The sequence below is a fragment of the Carassius auratus genome, unplaced genomic scaffold (genome assembly GCF_003368295.1).
Source record: "Carassius auratus strain Wakin unplaced genomic scaffold, ASM336829v1 scaf_tig00214963, whole genome shotgun sequence".
NCBI lineage: Eukaryota > Metazoa > Chordata > Actinopteri > Cypriniformes > Cyprinidae > Carassius > Carassius auratus.
The window spans coordinates 189,400-209,126 of NW_020527884.1; the positions used below are offsets into that span (position 1 = coordinate 189,400).

Genomic DNA, 19,727 nt, shown 5'->3' on the forward strand with positions numbered 1-19,727 from the left:
ACAACCGCATCACTTGTCTACTGCCACCGGCGGTAGTGCACGTGACGTCACAAACTCTTAATACAAAGTTTTGTATATAAGTGCAATAACTGTAAAAGTTGCAAATTCTAAGTCTATGGTAATTAACAAATTACCTCAAACACAGTGTTTTCTTTGGATTGGCAGATTTGAGCGCAGGAAAATACAGTTTATGCATTCAGCAAATTAATTTAGTGTTGGGCGATGGATCTTGTTGGGTAAGCAAATACCACATCACCGATCTGGAGTCATCTGCATTCATGTCACCCATCAGTGTTTGCACAAGTTCTCGTGAACGCAAACGATGGCTGGTCAGGTTTGGTGAGGCTTTCTCCAAACTGGCCAAATACAAACAAGACAGCGATAAATAAAAGATGGTAACAAGAAATATGGCAACGATTCCTATTTCAAAGAGAGCGCGTGCAGATGAGGAGTTACTGAGCTTGCTTGGTGGCGGAAAAGTAAACCGGACGCAGCACAACAGCGTTGCAATAGGTTTAGTCTGTCTAGTGTCATCAGGACATTTGAACTCTGTGTCAGTACCTCACAGACCGGACGGGGATTTATCATGTCGTGTTGTGCTGCATCCAACGTAGCATCACTGATTATAATGAGTATTTTGTCACGCTGCATCGCTCGTGTCCGTTAGACAGGGTGTATTTAACTAATTTTATTTAGGCTACTTACTTGTTTAACTACATTATTTCTTTGATATTTATTTTAGTGTTTTGCAGGCGGCGTTCACTGACAGAAGTGCTCAAATAAACACAAACTGAAGAGTTAAATAGGGTGTGTAAGATGAGTGAGACAGTGCTGGGCTGATTTTATAGACATGTGCATACAAATATATCCTGTATATAATATATATAAAATATACTACATGCATGCACATTTTAAGTCAGCTTTAATCACCTTTTTTTTGGTAATTCCATGAATTAACTGACCACGACACTGCTTGCACATAGTTTATTTCGCAGTTTGATATGAAACGATACACACAAAGGAAGCGTGCACACAGTGAACTGGAGCGCGTGTCTGAAACTTCTCCTGTTCAGTCATTCTGCGACTGAAAAAATGCACTTCTTGTCATGAGAAAAATTGACAGCAGCAGCAGTTGTGAGTGGGTGGCCATCCCCGCCCCAACGTCAAATATTTTGAATACGTTAAACTGAAAAAAATTATTGCCTTCGTTATCGAGCAAATTTTGACACTAGAATATATTTAAGCATTAATATATATATACAAATTTTTTTTTTCAACACCGCTCCACCGGCGGTTGTTGGTCCATAACTACCGCGGTGATAAAAATCAGACACCGTCACAGCCCTAACCATGAATTTATTTTCCAAACCATGTTTTTAGCCTGTCCTGAATCACTAGGGTACACCTATAATAAGTGTGTATATTCAGACTATTTTAGATTGCTTCGGGGCCACCGCAGCTGAGTAACCCGGTACCTTTGTGATTCTTCATAGACATAAACAGAGAGAAGTAGATCTGGCTACAATGTTCTTCCGCAAGACGCAAGCAGTTCTGTTTATTAAACGCTAGAGCGTCAAAAGTCACCGACTGTAACCAAATATGTACACTATTAATTTTAAAATTAAACAAAAAAAATATATACATGTAACAAAATTCACAAACAAGCAGAAAAAGAAAATAAAGAATTCCGAAAGTGCAGTATGCGTTGCGAAAGCTAGACAGAAAATATGCGCTTATAAGACCCAGTGACGTCGAAAGCGACCTCTTATGCTGCGTTCACACCAAAATCGAAAAGAGCGTCTGGCACGAATGATTTCAATGATAAGTTAATGTAAAGACGAGTTATGAAAACCATTGCAAGCTGACAGCGACCGGTAATACCCCCACCTTGTGCAGCTGTACCTGAGTGTCCCTGGGACATCAGTGCGGTCGGAGCACATCTTCTCAACAGCTGGACATATAGTGAATAAAAAACACCCAGCTCTGGACCCCGAAAATGTTGATCGACTTGTTTTCCTGTCCAATAAATTTGTAATGGCCCTAGCCTTTTTGCGCATGCCTGCCTAGTGCCGCCTAGACTAAGTGTCGGTAACATTCAATAAAAAAAAAAAAACACACATGGCCTGTTCTCAAGTTTCATTTTTTTGAACGGTTGTTTGAAATGGATTGATCATTATTTAAAATAATCTTGGAGATTTTTGAATTGCCTAAATCATAAATCCAGCCGGGTTGAAGCCTGCACTGATGTTTTTCTTTTGTTATGGCAGCAGTCCCCTCTGCATATATATTTTTTCGAGAATGTTGCACTCTTGTTGCTGTTTGCTATTCTGCACGAAACTTAATGGCAATAAATAAAAAATATTGCTGACTAGTGTGTTTCCAGCGCTCTCTTTACGTTCGTCCATTATTTGACGTTGAAAAAGGAAACGTCTTTTTTTAGACATGGAAAATCAATTTTACAATCGATTCAATTAACACTTATTTAATTAACACTTACTCACAAAAGTGACAGCCCTAATTAAAACAATGAATAAATGTTGTGTTTGTGGACTAAACAGACGCGGATCAGTAGCGGACTGCAAACACGTCCTGTGTATAATATCCATTTTATGCAAGTGCTGTCGGGCTAAAATTGTCGCCAAAGGCAGCAACACGAGCAATTTGCTCCAGCACCTAAGCAGCAAGCACTTCTTGGAATATCAACCAGCAGAAAATGCATTGTACACCTGATTATGCATGAAAAAAAAAAAAAGTCAAACCGGAAAACCGTTTGTTACGGTCAGCTCAAAACTGCAACAAAAATGACGAAAACCAAACCAAAAACGTATAATGAAGAATATTTTTTATTACATAATTCTAGGGGTTTACATTTAAAACTAACACATCAATTTAATTTCTGACGACAGATCCACAAACAACGCGCGATCAAGCGGCAGCATGGGATGATGTCACTTCCCACGTGCCTCGACCCACGTCTCAGAGGCACTTTTATTCATACGTCCCGATCTATAACAGGTGTTGTTCATTACGCCATCACCTAGAAGAAATCACAAGAGAAAACAAAAAACCCACACACCATTACACCATAACACCTCCCCCTTTAAGATAGAGGATCCTTGTAAAGGACCTATATTAAATCAGAAAAAATAAGGGTTACAATGCACCAGATGTTCTCAAAATGGCCTCACTTGTAACTGGAACCACGGCAACTCTCGGCACCTACAAAAACAAGTCAGTCACAGTCATACAAGTTTTTAAATCAGGGTATCCAGATTCTCACATGGAGCCCGAGACAAGGCATCAGCCAACACATTCTCGACACCCCTTATGTGTCGAATCTCTAATGGATAAGGCTGCAGAAAAAGAGACCAGCGTATAAGGCGCTGATTTGGGCTCTGCAAAGAATGTAAAAAGGTAAGTGGATTGTGGTCTGAAAACACCACAACCGGAAAAGTGCCACTTGTCAAATAAACTTCAAAAAACTGCAAAGCCCAGATCAATGCCAATGCCTCCTTTTCAATAGTAGAATAATGCAACTGGTGAGCCTTAAACTTCCTGGAGAAATAACAAACTGGTCTTTCTATTCCATGTTCATCAGTTTGTAATAAGACAGCTCCAGCCCCAACTTGACTGGCATCAACCTGAATCTGGAATGGGTATCCAATCCGAGGCGCAGCCAAAACAGGTGCCGTACTAAGCAACAGTTTGACATTGTCAAATGCTTGTTTACATTGCAAGGACCACTCAAATTTCACACTCTTCTTCAATAAATCGGTCAGGGGGGCTACCACTGAAGAAAAATTTGAACAAAAACTCCTGTAATAGCCCACCATTCCCAAAAACCGCATAAGCTCTCGTTTTGTATTTGGTGGCGGAAAATTATCTATTGCCAGTACCTTAGCTCGCACAGGACGTACATTTCCCTGCCCAACTACTTTCCCCAAATAAGTCACAGTTGCCTTGGCCAACTCACACTTGGCCAAGTTGACTGTGAGCTTAGCTTCAGCTAATCGCTCAAAAAGTGCTCGAATACGTACAATGTGTTGTTCCCATGAATCACTATACACAACCACATCATCTAAGTAAACAGCACATCCATCCAAACCAGAAGTTACACGGTTCATTAAGCGTTGGAAAGTAGCTGGTGCATTTCGAAGGCCAAAACTCATTACTGAATAAGAATATAGTCCAGAAGGAGTAATAAATGAAGCAATCTCCTGTGCACGAGTGGTTAAAGGCACTTGCCAATATCCTTTGAGTAAATCAAATTTACTAACATACAGAGCAGAGCCAACCGCATCTACACAATCTTCCATCCTGGGCAAAGGGAACGAATCTGGTTTTGTAATATTGTTAAGCTTCCGATAGTCAGTACAGAATCGGTACGTACCATCTGGCTTTCCCACCAATAAACAAGGTGATGTCCAACTTGAAAAGGAAGGTTTAGCGATATTATTCTCAATCATGTATTTTATTTCAGACTCAAGATGGCATTGTTTTTCCAAAGAAACCCGATAAAAATGCTGGCGTATTGGCTTGGCGTCACCAACATCTATATCATGTTCTATCACATTAGTACGCGAAGGAGAATCTGAAAATAACATAGGAAAATCTGAAATTAAAGAAGACAATTCATCTCTCTGCTTAAAAGGCAAGTGTTTAACAAACTCATCCAGTTTCTTTAAGGTTTCAGAATTGTTAAGCCGAGGCTGTAAAATACCATCCTCGGGTACCTTAACATCCTCAGCCATTTCAGTCACAGAAGATGCTATGGCCACAGCAGCTGGAGCCCTCTCGGACTCACTAAAACGAGAGTAAAAAGGTTTTAACAAATTTACATGGCACAGCTGTGAATGTCGCTTCCGCTCAGGAGTTGAAATCAAATAATTCTGCTCTGAAACTTGACGTACAACTGTATAGGGACCCAAAAACTTTGCACAAAATGGAGAGGTAGGAAGAGGCAACAGAGCTAACACCTGGTCACCTGGACAAAACACACGAGACTCTGTGTTCCTATCAAACAACCGCTTCATCTTCTTTTGCTTATTCAGCAAATTTTCTTTAGCCATTTGACCAGCCAAAAATAACCGACGCCTGAAACCCTCTACATATTGTAGCAAACCCTGAGGTGGGTCAGATACTTCCTTTAATCCATCATGAAGTAAAGCCAATGGTCCACGCACTTTATGACCAAAGACTAACTGGTTGGGACTAAAACCCAAACTATCCTGAACCACCTCACGAGCTGCCAACATTAACCAGGGCAACCCCTCCTCCCAATCACCCTTTAACTCCACACAATAAGCCCGCAGCAACGACTTCAAAGTTTGGTGGAAGCGTTCCAAAGCCCCTTGACTTTGTGGATGGTAAGCACTAGACTGATTTTGCTTCACACCAAGTTGCTGCAACACTTCCTTAAACATATGCGAAGTAAAATTGGATCCCTGGTCACTTTGAATAACTCTTGGAATCCCAAACACAGAAATAAACTGTGTCATAGCTTTAACAATAGCACGGGTAGTGATTGAACGAAGCGGATAGGCAGCTGGATATCTAGTGTTCTGGCACATTACAGTAAGAAGATATACACTTCCTGACTTAGATGGAGATAATGGACCCACACAGTCTATAATCAGATGTTGAAACGGTGTATCAATTACAGGTATGGGATATAACGGTGCCGGTTTAAGGCACTGATTTGGCTTCCCCGTAAGCTGACAGGTTGAACAGGTTTTAATAAACCTCCTTACATCTTTCTTTAACTGTGGCCAATAAAAATAACGCAACAAATGATTGTACGTTTTATTAACCCCAAGATGCCCCACAACATCTCCATGTGCCCAACGCAACACAGTATCTCGAAGAGACATTGGCACAACAACCTGTTCATAAGGCTCACCTATGGGTACTTCCCTACCAGATAGCCATTTTCTTAACAGAAGACCATCCTCAACAAAACAACCACTCATTGCACTCTCTACCTCTTCCGGAGCTAGCACTTCAGAAAACATTTCTTTCAGACTGGGGTCCTCCCTTTGTGCCACCACCAACTCCTGACGAGAGACTGTAGGGAAAAGAAGAGAAAGATTAGGAAACACTTTCCTTCTATCCCTAATCTGTCTAGGTTCCTTATCCTGATTTTCAACAACAATTTTACTCATTGCCCGAGTAACAGCACACGTTACGAACACATCAGGAAACTGTTTATCAACATCCACCTGTTCAAGTGAAGGAGAATCTGTTACAATAGGTGGGGGTGGTACATCCCTCCATACTCGACCTCCAGCCAAATTATTTCCCAAGATTACAGCAATGCCCTCCACTGGTAAAGAGGGTCGCACACCTACTACAACTTGACCAGTAATCAATTCAGATTCAAGTACCATAGTGTGCAAAGGTACAGACAACACTTGTAAACCAATTCCTTTTATCAATACCTCACTCCCAGTACTGGAACTCTCTGAAAATGGTAATACGGACTCCAAAATAAAGGTCTCTGAAGCACCAGTATCCCTAAGGATTTTAACTGGAATTTTCTCATCACTCCCAACCAGAGACACAGAACCATCAGTAATAAAAGGAGCATAACTCAACTTTTCATCACTACACAACACCAAATTACCTTGAGCAGTATTTACATCAACCCCCTCAACTACCTTAGTAACCGAGGAAGCAGCAAGAGCAGGTTTTAGATCAGATTTAGTACGGTTCATTTTTGCCTTAAGGGCTGGACAATCTTTTTTCCAATGTCCCTTATTTAAGCAATAAGCACACTGATCACTCTTGTCACCAAAAGCTCTTAACTTTTTCTCAGCTTTTACATTAGCAGGCAAAGATGGAACCTCCACTGAAACATTGTCCACAGAGCTATTTGGACGACGCCAATTAGCTCTTTTTACATCTTTATGGGTCAACACATATTCATCGGCTAAAACAGCAGCAGCCTCTGCACTCTGAACGTTTCGCTCTGTTAAATAAACAGACAAATTTTCTGGCAAAGTATTTCTAAACTGTTCCAACAACAACAACTCACAAAGAGAATCAAAATCCTCTACCTGTGAGCCTGAGCGCCAACGATCAAATTGAATCCTTAGCTCCCTTGCAAATTCAATAAATGTTTGTTGTGCCCCTTTTCTTAAAGCTCGAAATCGTTGCCTATAGGCCTCTGGAACCAACTCATAGGCTTTTAGCACGGTTTCTTTCACTTTACTATAAATCTGACTGTCCCTAACATTAAGAGTGGAATACGCTCTTTGGGCTTTACCATAAAACACACATTGTAACAGAAGCGTCTGCTCAGAATCCTCCCACCCCATAAGACCTGCCAACCGCTCAAATAAATTAAAGTATCCAAATCATCATCATCGAATTTTGGCATCAATTTAAGAGCACGAGCCACATCAAAAGCTTTTGGAGTTGAATCGTAGTTTCCCAATCTACCCTCTCTAATCAGAGCAAACCTCTGAGCCTCCACATCCAACCTACGCAATTCAACTTCCTGACTCATTTTATTTTTTTCCATCTCCAAGAGCAACAACTGTTTCTGTTGTTCAAATGTAAGTGATGTAACGGTCCCTTCAGGAAATTTCTTTTTAAATCTGTTCCTGATCACCTATAAGAGGTAAAGGGCTTCCTAATTCACATGTCAAAATGCCTAATTTTACCAGAGCAGCCTTAATGATCAGCCCCAGTCCTTCCTTTAGACTTTTGTCTTTAGTGGTAAGGGGAATTTTAAACTTGTCTGCGACCTCTAATAGCTGTTTTTTAGAAAGCTGACTAAAGCTCTCCTCAGAAGGATGTTCAAAAAACTCTGTCAATTCTAAACTCATTGTGAGACAAAAAAAAAAAAAAACCCGCTTGATCGCGCGTTGTTTGTGGATCTGTCGTCAGAAATTAAATTGATGTGTTAGTTTTAAATGTAAACCCCTAGAATTATGTAATAAAAAATATTCTTCATTATACGTTTTTGGTTTGGTTTTCGTCATTTTTGTTGCAGTTTTGAGCTGACCGTAACAAAATGGGGGCTCGTCCTTTTCTGTTTTTTTTAAGAGGAAAATATTATTATATTAATTTGCATTCGCATTCGCATTGATGAGTTAAATCAGCTGTGCGTTTGTTTGGATTTGTGTTGTAAAGCAGTTAGTAATTGGAAACACCTGTTTTGCGTTATCAGCAGTTAAGCTGTTTGCACGCGAAGCTGCCGACAGATCTTTGTGTAGTTTGATGCTTTTGCCAGTTTGTGAGTTTTTTTTTGTTTTTTCCCCACTTTTAAAGGAAAAGGATATGGCGATGGGTGAGTAAACACTTTAACATTTGTTTGGAAACTGATTTATGCGGTTGAAGTGTTTTGCTCAAGCGTTTTTGTGTAGTCTGGTATCAGCAGTTGATAATTGTAAGTTCCACGAGGACTTTGTGAAAAGCGCAAGGTTAGGTGTTAGTTTACTTCTCACATTTAGTGACGTTTCCCACCTACCTAACAATACTACCTCAACCCTAGACTTCGTACTTCAGCCAAGAGCTAAGTGACTTTAAGCACTCTAATACCGTCAGCGCCGACCTCTCTCGGACAAACCAAAGAGAGACAACATCTGCGGCAGTGCCCTCAGCCCAGCATCAGCACAAAAATAACAAACTAAAATAATAAAGGGTCAACGCAAGCGTTGCTTCAGCCTAACCAGGAAAAGTCACAAATGTGAGAAGTAAACTAACACCTAACCTTGCGCTTTTCACAAAGTCCTCGTGGAACTTACAATTATCAACTGCTGATACCAGACTACACAAAAACGCTTGAGCAAAACACTTCAACCGCATAAATCAGTTTCCAAACAAATGTTAAAGTGTTTACTCACCCATCGCCATATCCTTTTCCTTTAAAAGTGGGGAAAAAACAAAAAAAAACTCACAAACTGGCAAAAGCATCAAACTACACAAAGATCTGTCGGCAGCTTCGCGTGCAAACAGCTTAACTGCTGATAACGCAAAACAGGTGTTTCCAATTACTAACTGCATTACAACACAAATCCAAACAAACGCACAGCTGATTTAACTCATCTATGCGAATGCGAATGCAAATTAATATAATAATATTTTCCTCTTAAAAAAAACAGAAAAGGACGAGCCCCCATTTTGTTACGGTCAGCTCAAAACTGCAACAAAAATGACGAAAACCAAACCAAAAACGTATAATGAAGAATATTTTTTATTACATAATTCTAGGGGTTTACATTTAAAACTAACACATCAATTTAATTTCTGACGACAGATCCACAAACAACGCGCGATCAAGCGGCAGCATGGGATGATGTCACTTCCCACGTGCCTCGACCCACGTCTCAGAGGCACTTTTATTCATACGTCCCGATCTATAACAGGTGTTGTTCATTACGCCATCACCTAGAAGAAATCAGAAGAGAAAACAAAAAACCCACACACCCTTACACCATAACACCGTTATATACATTTTTGGTCAAACCGCCCAGCACTAGTTTTTTGGTAATTGCAATATTGTTTAGGTCTATTTTCTCCATTTGCTAAATCGTCCGCACAATTTACTAATTCGTTCTCTCGATTTATAAATTGTGCACACGGTTTAGCCTACTAGTTTCCTGCATGCCATGTAATTAAAGCACATAACCACCAGACATTTATACCAGGTGCCTCATATACGGCGCTCAGGAAACAAATTTAACTTTTTTTCTGAAATGAAAGTGCAGTATCTGCTGAATGGTTTCATATCTTTTTATCATGTCTATTTTTTGCACCAAATTATGTAGAGTTGTATCAATAAGTGAACTGATAATTATTTTCACTGATAACGTCATTAACTATCCCCATCCTTAATAGGACAAACATTTTCTATTGTTTATATTGTGTAATCTATGAATTGATGTGTTCGGTTTTCTGTGATCATGACTTGGTAAATCTTTGCATGGTTAAAGAACAGGTGCAATGTTCAAAATGTTTTGGTTTAGTATTTGTGTAAAGTAGCGTTGAATAAATGTTGATTTGTGAATGAATGCAGTGTGTTTTTGTCTACTTTCCATTAGAATTTAATGTTGTTGTATTGGTTCGCATTAGGGCTGTGCAAAAAATCGAATGCGATTTTCATGCGCATCTCTTCAGTAAAGGTGCTCCTGTGATTAGTAGTATATATCCAGCACGTGTGTTCAGATCAGGATTGCCAGGTTTCAAAACAAAACCTGCCCAAATCTTTCTCAAAACTAGTCCAATCGTGTTTCGTTCCGGGCGATGAAAAATACACGTTTTTTTTTTTGGCGGGGTTCCTTTGGTAATATTCGCATTTTAGGGTATAAATATCATGTTATTGGGATTGGGGTTGCTTAGACCCGTGGACATGAAAAACACTGACGATCTAAACAAAATCGATTTCAAAATCGCAGGCGATTCTTTGTCGATTTTGAAAGCGATTTTGTGCAGCTTGTCGGTGGACTACGGCTCTGTGTAGTAAATGCAGCTTCACCTGAACCAGTGTTGCCAAGTCCGCAGTTGTTTTTCATGTCCGCGAGCTGAAGCGACCCCAATACCAATAATGTGATATATAGCCACTAAAATGCAAATTTTACCAAGACAACTAAAAACATAGTTGTGCAACCAGCCCTGAATGCCTCTCCAAACAAACGTTCACACCATTAACAGCTCCTGCAACCCATCCTGAACACCTCTCCAATCAAGCGCTCTCACCATTCTCACCTCCTGCATCCTGCATCCCCCCTCTCCCCCACACCTGCAATTCAGATCAGCGAGGATGCGGTGCGCCAGGTCTTCCGGAAGCAGAAAAGGAAAAAAGCACCAGGCCCAGATTGTGTTACACCAGCCTGTCTGAAATCCTGTGCTGACCAGCTGGCCCCCATCTTCACACAGATCTTCAACAGATCGCTGGAGCTGTGCGAAGTCCCTTCATGCTTCAAATACCATCATCCCCATCCCTAAGAAACCCAAAATTTCAGGACTAAATAGCCGTGTTTCCACTATCGAGCTAGGACCGGGCGTGCTAGTGCGTGCCAGGGCCAGTCGCGTTTCCACTGTCACTTCCGGGGCTTGATCGTGCCTCGCCGGGGCTTCATCGGGGCCGACGAAATCCTTGGGCCAAAGTGGGCCAGCTGGGGCTAGAGGAGGAGTTATGAACAAAGGCGGAGTTTTTCCGTGTCTAGAGAGCGTCAGCGCGGATCATTTCAGAAAGATAACAGCGATATAACTTTAGCATTAAAGACGTTTTAAAATCAGTTGAGTTTAAAAATCACTCTTAGTCAGCAGCAAGTGTTTGAAATAACTTGATCCAATGTGGATTATAATCACTAAAGGCAGAAATATTTATAAGCGATGCAAAAGACTATGCACGCTGGGCATTAACATTAAACATGGTAAATATGACCGCTTGAAGAAATCAGATGTCAGCTTCTTATCTACTATGCACGCTAAACATTAACATTACCATAGTAAACATGGTAAATGCAACCACTTGGAGAATTCAGACATCAGCTTCTTATTCTCTATCACAATTGTGTAATTACTAAGTAACATTTTATCTGTCGTCTCGTTTCGTGAGTTTAGCTCCACGTTGCATATCATCAAAATATAATAATGATTTTTGTTCAGGAGCTTTTATAAAAGTAGAGAGTCTGCGTTGAGGATCATTTCAGAAAGATAACAGCTTTAACACCAGCATTAAACACTTTTTTAAATAAGTTGAGCTCAAAACTCACTTTCAGTCAGCAGCGAGTGTTTGAAATAACTTGATCCAATGTGGATTATAATCACCATACAAGGCAGAAATATTTATAAGTGATGAAAAAGACCATGCACGCTGGGCATTAAAATTAAACATGGTAAATATGACCGCTTGAAGAAATCAGACGTCAGCTTCTTATTCTCTATCACAATCGTGTATTTATTTAGTAACTTATACTATCTGTCACAAGCCTCGTCTCGAGAGTTTATCTTACGTTGCCTATCATAAAAATATAATAATGTTTTTGTTCGGGAGCCTTTATAAAAATAGAGATATTATGATTAATTATTAATGTGATGTATAGGCTACAAATAAACAGAAACAGACTTGACTGAATAAGCAGGCTATTTTCATAAGCGTTAAAAATAAATAAATAAAATAGAAATAAGTGTATTTATGTGTGATTAATTTTGAGTCTTTTTAAATTAAATCAATATGATCAATGTATCACTTATTCTACAGTTAAAACATCGATGCTTTTGAATTTGAATATATAACAAAGCATGCAAACAAACTGCCGCTCTTTTATCATGTTGTTTTGTGATCGCGCATGTTCCAGTGACTTATTTCTTAGTTTTCTGATAACTTCTCTTTGATAGTGAAATAATGAGGTTGCATGACGTTGTTCTGAGAGGCGTGTAAAGGGCGTGTTTTAGTGACGTGCAGCGGTGCTTCAAGCTCCCCTGTGGAAACCCTGAGCTATTCTGGCCTCGTGCTACTGGCCCGAGGCTATAAGCCCCGCCCGGCCCGCTTTAAGCCCTGGCTCGCACTGGCCCGACAGTGGAAATGCGGATAATGACAACAGGCCTGTGGCTCTAACGTCTGTAGTCATGAAGTCATTTGAAAAACTGGTGCTGGCCCAACTGAAGGACATCACTGGGCCCTTGCTGGATCCTCTTCAGTTTGCCTACAGAGCAAACAGGTCTGTGGACGATGCAGTAAACATTGGACTGCATTATGTTCTGCAACACCTAGACAGACCGGGGACTTATGTGAGGATCCTGTTTGTGGACTTCAGCTCGGCCTTCAACACGATCATCCCAAACCTCCTCCTGCCCAAACTAAATCAGCTCTCCGTGCCCACCTCCGTCTGTCAGTGGATCAACAGCTTCCTGACAGACAGGCAGCAGCTAGTGAGGCTGGGAAAATACACATCCAGCACCCGTACAATCAGCACCGGAGCTCCCCAGGGCTGCGTTCTCTCCCCACTGCTCTTCTCCCTGTACACTAATGATTGCACATCTAAGGACCCCTCTGTCAAGCTCCTGAAGTTTGCAGATGACACCACACTCATCGGCCTCATTCAGGACGGTGACGAGTCTGCTTACAGACAGGAGGTAAAAGAGCTGGCTGTCTGGTGCACTCTCAACACCCTGGAGCTTAACACGCTCTAAACAGTGGAGATGATCGTGGACTTCAGGAGAAACCCCCTGCACTCCCCCCACTCACCATCATGAACAGCACTGTGACTGCAGTGGAGTCATTCAGGTTCCTGGGCACCACTATCTCTCAGGACCTGAAGTGGGACATTCACATTGACTCCATTGTGAAAAAGGCCCAGCAGAGGTTGTACTTCCTCCGCCAGCTGAGGAAGTTTAACCTGCCACAGGAGCTGCTGAAACAGTTCTACTCCACCATCATTGAATCCATCCTCTGCACTTCAGTAACTGTCTGGTTCAGCTCAGCTTCTAAATCTGACCTCAGAAGACTACAGAGAGTAGTCCGGACTGCTGAGCGAATCATCGGTTCAACTCTCCCTTCTATTCAAGAACTGTACTTATCCAGAGTGAGAAAAAGGGCTGTCAAAATCACTCTGGACCCCTCACATCCAGCACACTCCCTCTTTGAACTGTTGCCATCTGGTCGACGCTACAGAGCACTGAGCACTAGAACGACCAGACACAGGACCAGTTTCTTCCCTCAGGCAATCCATCTTATGAACAGCTGATAATAACTGCGAACACACTACACTTTATATTTATATACACATACACTTATTTATCTAACACACATACTTAGTATACACTTAAATTTTGCACATAATATACATGTACATACATAACTGCATTTTGTAAATATACCTGCCTACAATTGTCAATTTGTATATTGTCATTCACTATCTACTTATTTGTATTTTTTATTCTTTCATTATGTGTTTTATGTTCTGTCGCTGTCATTCTGTTGTACTGCGGAGCTTCTGTCACGAAAACAAATTCCTCGTATGTGTAAACATACCTTGCAATAAAGCTCATTCTGATTCTGATTCTGATTCTGATGTATTCAGTCATTATTCAATGGTATACTATAAATCCATGTGAAAAAAAATTACTTCTCACTGTTCTCAGGTCAAATATTTATATGCGATTAAAATGCGATTAATTTTGATTAATTAATTACAAAGCCTCTAATTAATTAGATTAATTTTTTTAATCGAGTCCCGGCCCTAATTTTAACACCGGAACACAATTTTTATCAGGGAACCTCATGGATACGCAATTTAGACTAGCTTTGAGAAGCAACTGGGCAGGAATTGTTGTAAAAACCTGGCAACCCTGATCTGAACACACGTGCTAGAGATCCTACTTTTAATCTCCGGAGCGCCTTTACTGAGGAGATGCGCATGAGAATCGCATTTCCTTTTTTTGCACAGCCCTAGTTCGCATTATAAATGTATTTATTATGAAACCCCCATAATTCGATTACAAATAGAGTTCAAAAGATTTATTTTTTGCATCAGAGAAGGTTTGAGTTTATTAGTTATTTGTGTATTTCAAGGTAATGGTCGGAGCACATCAGGCCCGGACTAAAGGTGAGGTGTAAATATTGTGGTATTTTGGTTGTTAGAACATACTTGGTACGTTGCTACGACCAATGTGATTCGGTACTGTAACGTCCTCATAACGTGCCAGTTTGGTCATTAGGACATACTCATTATAACGCTGCCACAGCAAATATGGGAATCACAAAGTTAGCTTGAACATTGTTTGGTACGTCACTGCGATGAATATGGTCTGGTCCAGTTACGTCATCATGATGTAACTGTCTTAGCTGGGTTTGGATTTATAGAAATCTAATACATTTACATGTACAGAAATGTAATGTTAAAATAAATATTAGTAATTAATTTATGGACATATATTGCAAATTAATGTATTCAGTCTGTTCTCTAAATGTATTTACATGCAAGTTAAATATATGTAAATATTTCCGATACAAATATATTTACATATTTTTAATAAATGTGAAAAATATTACAAAGCTGCCAAAATCGAATATTTAAATATATATTTCAAAATGTATTTATGAAATGTATTTTCTTCTATTTGAATTTAAGATATTTAAATATATCAGAATATGTTTATTATTAATATATTTCACTCTTTGTGACTTCTGTATGTGGAGGTTTGTAGTACATTGCTAGTGTCTCTAGTGACTTAATACAGGTGACATTTTGCCAATACTTCTTAAGAACACAGTTAAGTGCCACGCTCAACTATTTACCTCTATCGCTGTCTTTAAACAAGTACACTAACTTTCCATTTGTTGCAGCTCACATTCAGTAAGTCAGATTGCATTTACTACAACCTTTTAAAATCATTTATGTCAACGATCGATTGGGCATTGCTTACGGTTTTTGCGCTGGAATTTGCAGACGGTCCCTTAAACAGTGCGATTATCCATGGATTTATAGAGCTTAAAACTAACTGTATTGCGCAAACAGATTTGATCTGCCTAAGAAAAATCTAAAAAATAAAAATAAAAAAAAAATTATGTTAAAAAAAAGAGTTATGATATCAATGAAATCGCAACAGCAATAATTGATATTGGTTCGCATTCATTCTCCTCACAGATCACGAGACTAACAGCAACATTATCACTGCAAACATCGAAACCATCATTTACAGGAACATACAAAAACATAAAATCGCTCAGTTCTTAATGAACTCCGTGTGTTTTCCTCACATAGAGCTACTTACTGCCTGCTGCTGCTCTAAATGTCGAAGTCAGAAAACACAAACAGCTTACTCGAAAACACGACAGAAATGAGCTCGTGTACTTTTAAAACATACTGTGTAAAGTGTGTTTTCCTGTTGTTTAAAGATGATAAATACCGTGAACTGCTACCCTCTCCTCAGAAGATCGCTGCAGCTGCGTCCGAAAGCTTTGATGACTCTTAGTTCACGGTTTCTGCTGAAAGTGATTTGTTCCTCAGCTCTCACTGAATCCAGGACTAAAGACAGTTCTTTTTCTTCTTCTTCTTTCGGGTTTAATGGCGGTTGGCAACTAATCTCAAAGGTGCATTACCGCCACCTACTAGACTGGAGTGTGGGTATTAGAATGACATAAAAAAGAAAAAATGAAAAATTAAATTAGTAAATAAAAGAGGTAAAAACTTATATAAGACCTTTACAAAAGAAAATTCCTTCCTATTAAATTCTTTCACTTAACCCAGTGTTTTTCAAAAACAAAATTAATAAATTGTGTATACTCCCAGATGCTTTCCCTAATAAATGCTCAAGTGTCATGCTTTGTTCATCCATCTGTGCCTTTAATTCTGCCCGATCTTCTTCATATATTTTGCAGTCTAACAATATATGCTTCACTGTCTCTTGCACATTACACTCAGTGCATAATCCAGTGTGATGTTTTCCTATTCTGTGCAATGTTGTATTTAAACCAGTGTGACCGATTCTAAGACGTGCGACTAACATCTCCTCCCTAGGGCTTCTGCCCTTCCTCATTCTTGTGACTACTTGATTTTGTATGCTGTATAGATGACGTCCTGTATCCGCTGTATCCCAATATTCTTGCCATATATTAAGAGAATGTTGCTTTATGATGGTTTTGACCTCTGCTCTGCTTATTGGTACTTGTACATCTACTATTTCATGCTTTATAGAATTTTTTGCTAGCATATCCACAACTTCATTTCCTTCCACCCCCACATGAGCAGGAACCCAAAGGAAGGAGACAACCGCTCCCTTATTATGAAGTGCGAGAAGCAAGTGAAGTATTCGATAAATGAGGTCTTGCCTACATGACGCTCTCCCAGATTGAATGCTTAATAATGCTGATAAACTGTCTGAGGCTATAATAACACCTTGACTCTGATGATTTTTTCCCACCCACTCTAATGCCAGTAAAATTGCTATCAACTCCACAGTGTAAACTGACAGGTAGTCTGTAGTCCTCTTTTTGACTACTACTTCATACCGAGGAATATAAAATGCTGCTCCAGTACGCCCTGTGTCCGGCTGCTTTGATCCATCCGTGAAAATGAATAATTCCTCCTGATACTGCTCTACATAGTTTTGAACTATTATCCACTGTGGCATTATTTTTGAGTTTTCTTTTAGTATTTGTTGTAAGCTTACATTTACAGATGGTTTTATAAATTTCCAGGGTGGTATATTTGATATTGCCACATTGGGTCCTATATGCAACTGATTGAGACCTGCATTTTGAGCCTTAGCATCCCCCACCCATCCGAAACTGTAAAAATTGCTTTTATTATGCTCTGCGCATTCTTGCAAGACAGTTTTTGTGGGGTGCACCATACTATGTCCTTGTAAATTAGTCCAATATGCCAACATCATCTTGACCCTCCTAATACGTAGCGGCATCTCTCCTGCCTCCACCTGTAAAGCGGTAACTGGTGATGTTTAAATGCCCTAGTACAAATCCGAAGTGCCTGTGCCTGCTCCACATCGAGCTTTTTAAGGTTAGATTCTGATGCCGACATATACGCTAAGGAACCATAGTCAGAGGCAGTTCTCATGAGAGCCTGATATATGTTTATTAGCGAAGCTCTACTTGCTCCCCAGTCTCGCCCTGATAGACATCTCAACACCTTGTTGATCTTCTTACACTTATTTCTGACCTTATCAATATGCTGACACCAAGTCAACCTCTCATCAAAGAGAACTCCTAGAAACCTCACCACCTTAACCTGTTCCAAATCCTGTCCATACAATTTCAGTGGCACTACTTTGTGGCGCTTAGAGAAGCATATAACTTTAGTTTTTGGAATTGAGAGTTTAAATCCCCATTTATAAGTCCATTGTTCAACTTTCTCTATTGCATTTTGCATTTTCTTTCTAAGATATTCTACATTTCAACCCCTAACTCCATTGTCTGCATAAAGTGACTTACCTATATTTCCACTTACCTGATCAAAAATGTCATTTATCATAATATTGAACAGTATGGGGCTGCACACACTACCTTGTGGGGTACCATTTTCCACTATATGCCTACTTGAATACTCTGTACCAACCTTAACTTCTATTGTTCTTCTGTCCAGGAAATCTAATACCCAACCAAATAACTTACCTTTTATTCCTAATTTGACAAGTTTTATAAGAAGTCCATCCTTCCACAGCATATCATATGCTTTTTTGATGTCAAAAAACACAGCAATTACACTTTCCTTATTAGTTTGTGCTTTCCTTACTTCTGCTTCTAAGCACAAAACAGAATCCATTGTTCCCCTACCCTTACGAAATCCAGACTGATATGTTGAAACGAGACCCTTACTTTCCATATAGTAACTTAACCTATCGGTTACCATCCTTTCCATGACTTTCCCTAATTGTGATGTTAACGCTATAGGTCTGTAACTTGACGGGTCTAAAGCATTCTTACCAGGTTTGAGTATTGGGACTATCACTGCCTGTTTCCATTCAAGTGGGATTCTACCTTCATTCCTTCATCATATTGATCAGTCTTAATACTACCTCCAGTGATGCATCTCTCATATGCCCTAGCATGCTATAACATATAGCATCTTCCCCTGGTGTTGTTTGTCGTGCACTTAGGATAGCCCTTTTTAATTCAAACATATTAATAGGCAGGTCCATATCTCCTCCTGGTGCAAATCTACTGTCTTTCATTCCAGGATTTTCCAACAATGTCTGCTTCCTATACTGGTTATCTATTGCGGACAAATTTCCAGAACTGTGGATTTTCACAAAAGTTTCTACTAAAAGCTCTGCTTTTTCTGCATTACTAACTGCATTCTTATTATTGCTACATAACACTGGCATTTCGACCTTTCTACCTAATCCACTCATTCTTCTGATTGTTCTCCATATGTCTGACAACTGAGTTTCACTTCCAATTTTATTGCAATACTGTCTCCAATACACACATTTGACTGACCTTATTGTTTTCCTAACTACTGCTTGTGCCTTTTTGTAGCTAATTAAAGTTTCCAGTGTGTGATGAGCTTTAAGCTGCCTAAATGCTTTATTTCTTTTTTTAACTGCTATTCTACAGCTCTCATCCCACCACGGCACACTTTTTCCCTGTTTATTTCCTGTACTTTTTGGAATTGTTTCTTCTGCTGCTTGTATAATGGTTGCTACTACTACATTATTCATTTCCTCCACATCTGTTATATCTCTACTCAGTATTTCCACACACTTACTCTCACTAACTTCTTTAAATGTCTGCCAGTCAGCTTTATCCAATTTCCACCTTGGTATTTTCACTTCCTCTTCCTGGTGTACCTCTATGCCAATCCTAGTTATTATTGGGTAGTGATCACTACCCACTGTTGACCTACCTTTTACTTCCCATGCACTAATTCCTGCAATTTCAATTGATACTAGTGTTAGATCAATAGCACTTTCTGTATTACTTGCACTATTATACTGTGTGCCCTTTCCATCATTAATACACACCAACTCCTTATCATCTATAAATTTCTCTACTTCTAATCCATTTATATCTGTATTTTTACTTCCCCACAATGTACTGTGTGCATTAAAATCTCCACATACCATTATTTCCCCCTGCATTGATCCACAAACTAATTCCAACATATCAGTACTTAATTTATTGCAAGGGTTGTAAAAATTGACTATTTTTATACTGTCTTGCCCTGACCATACTTCAATTACAACAGATTCATGCTCTTTTCCTTCACTAATAACATTATATCTTACCCCACTTTTAACAAAAGTTGCTACACCTC

General features: G+C 39.6%; 1 protein-coding gene across 3 annotated transcripts in view; it reads right to left on the reverse strand.

Moving 5' to 3' along the window:
* The window catches only part of LOC113093316 (zinc finger protein OZF-like), a 40,472-nt gene extending 21,064 nt beyond the window's left edge, over positions 1 to 19,408 (reverse strand). The window contains exons 1-2 of one of the 3 annotated variants that reach the window (XM_026259128.1): positions 18,911 to 19,406; positions 15,820 to 16,068 (exon numbers count right to left, since the gene is read on the reverse strand). The gene's annotated coding sequence lies outside the window, so the exon portion shown is untranslated. Of the gene's footprint in view, positions 1 to 15,726; positions 16,069 to 18,910 lie in introns of those variants that run through there. The other 2 variants (XM_026259126.1, XM_026259127.1) reach the window with 2 other exon arrangements.
* Between the last annotated feature and the right edge of the window lie 319 nt (positions 19,409 to 19,727).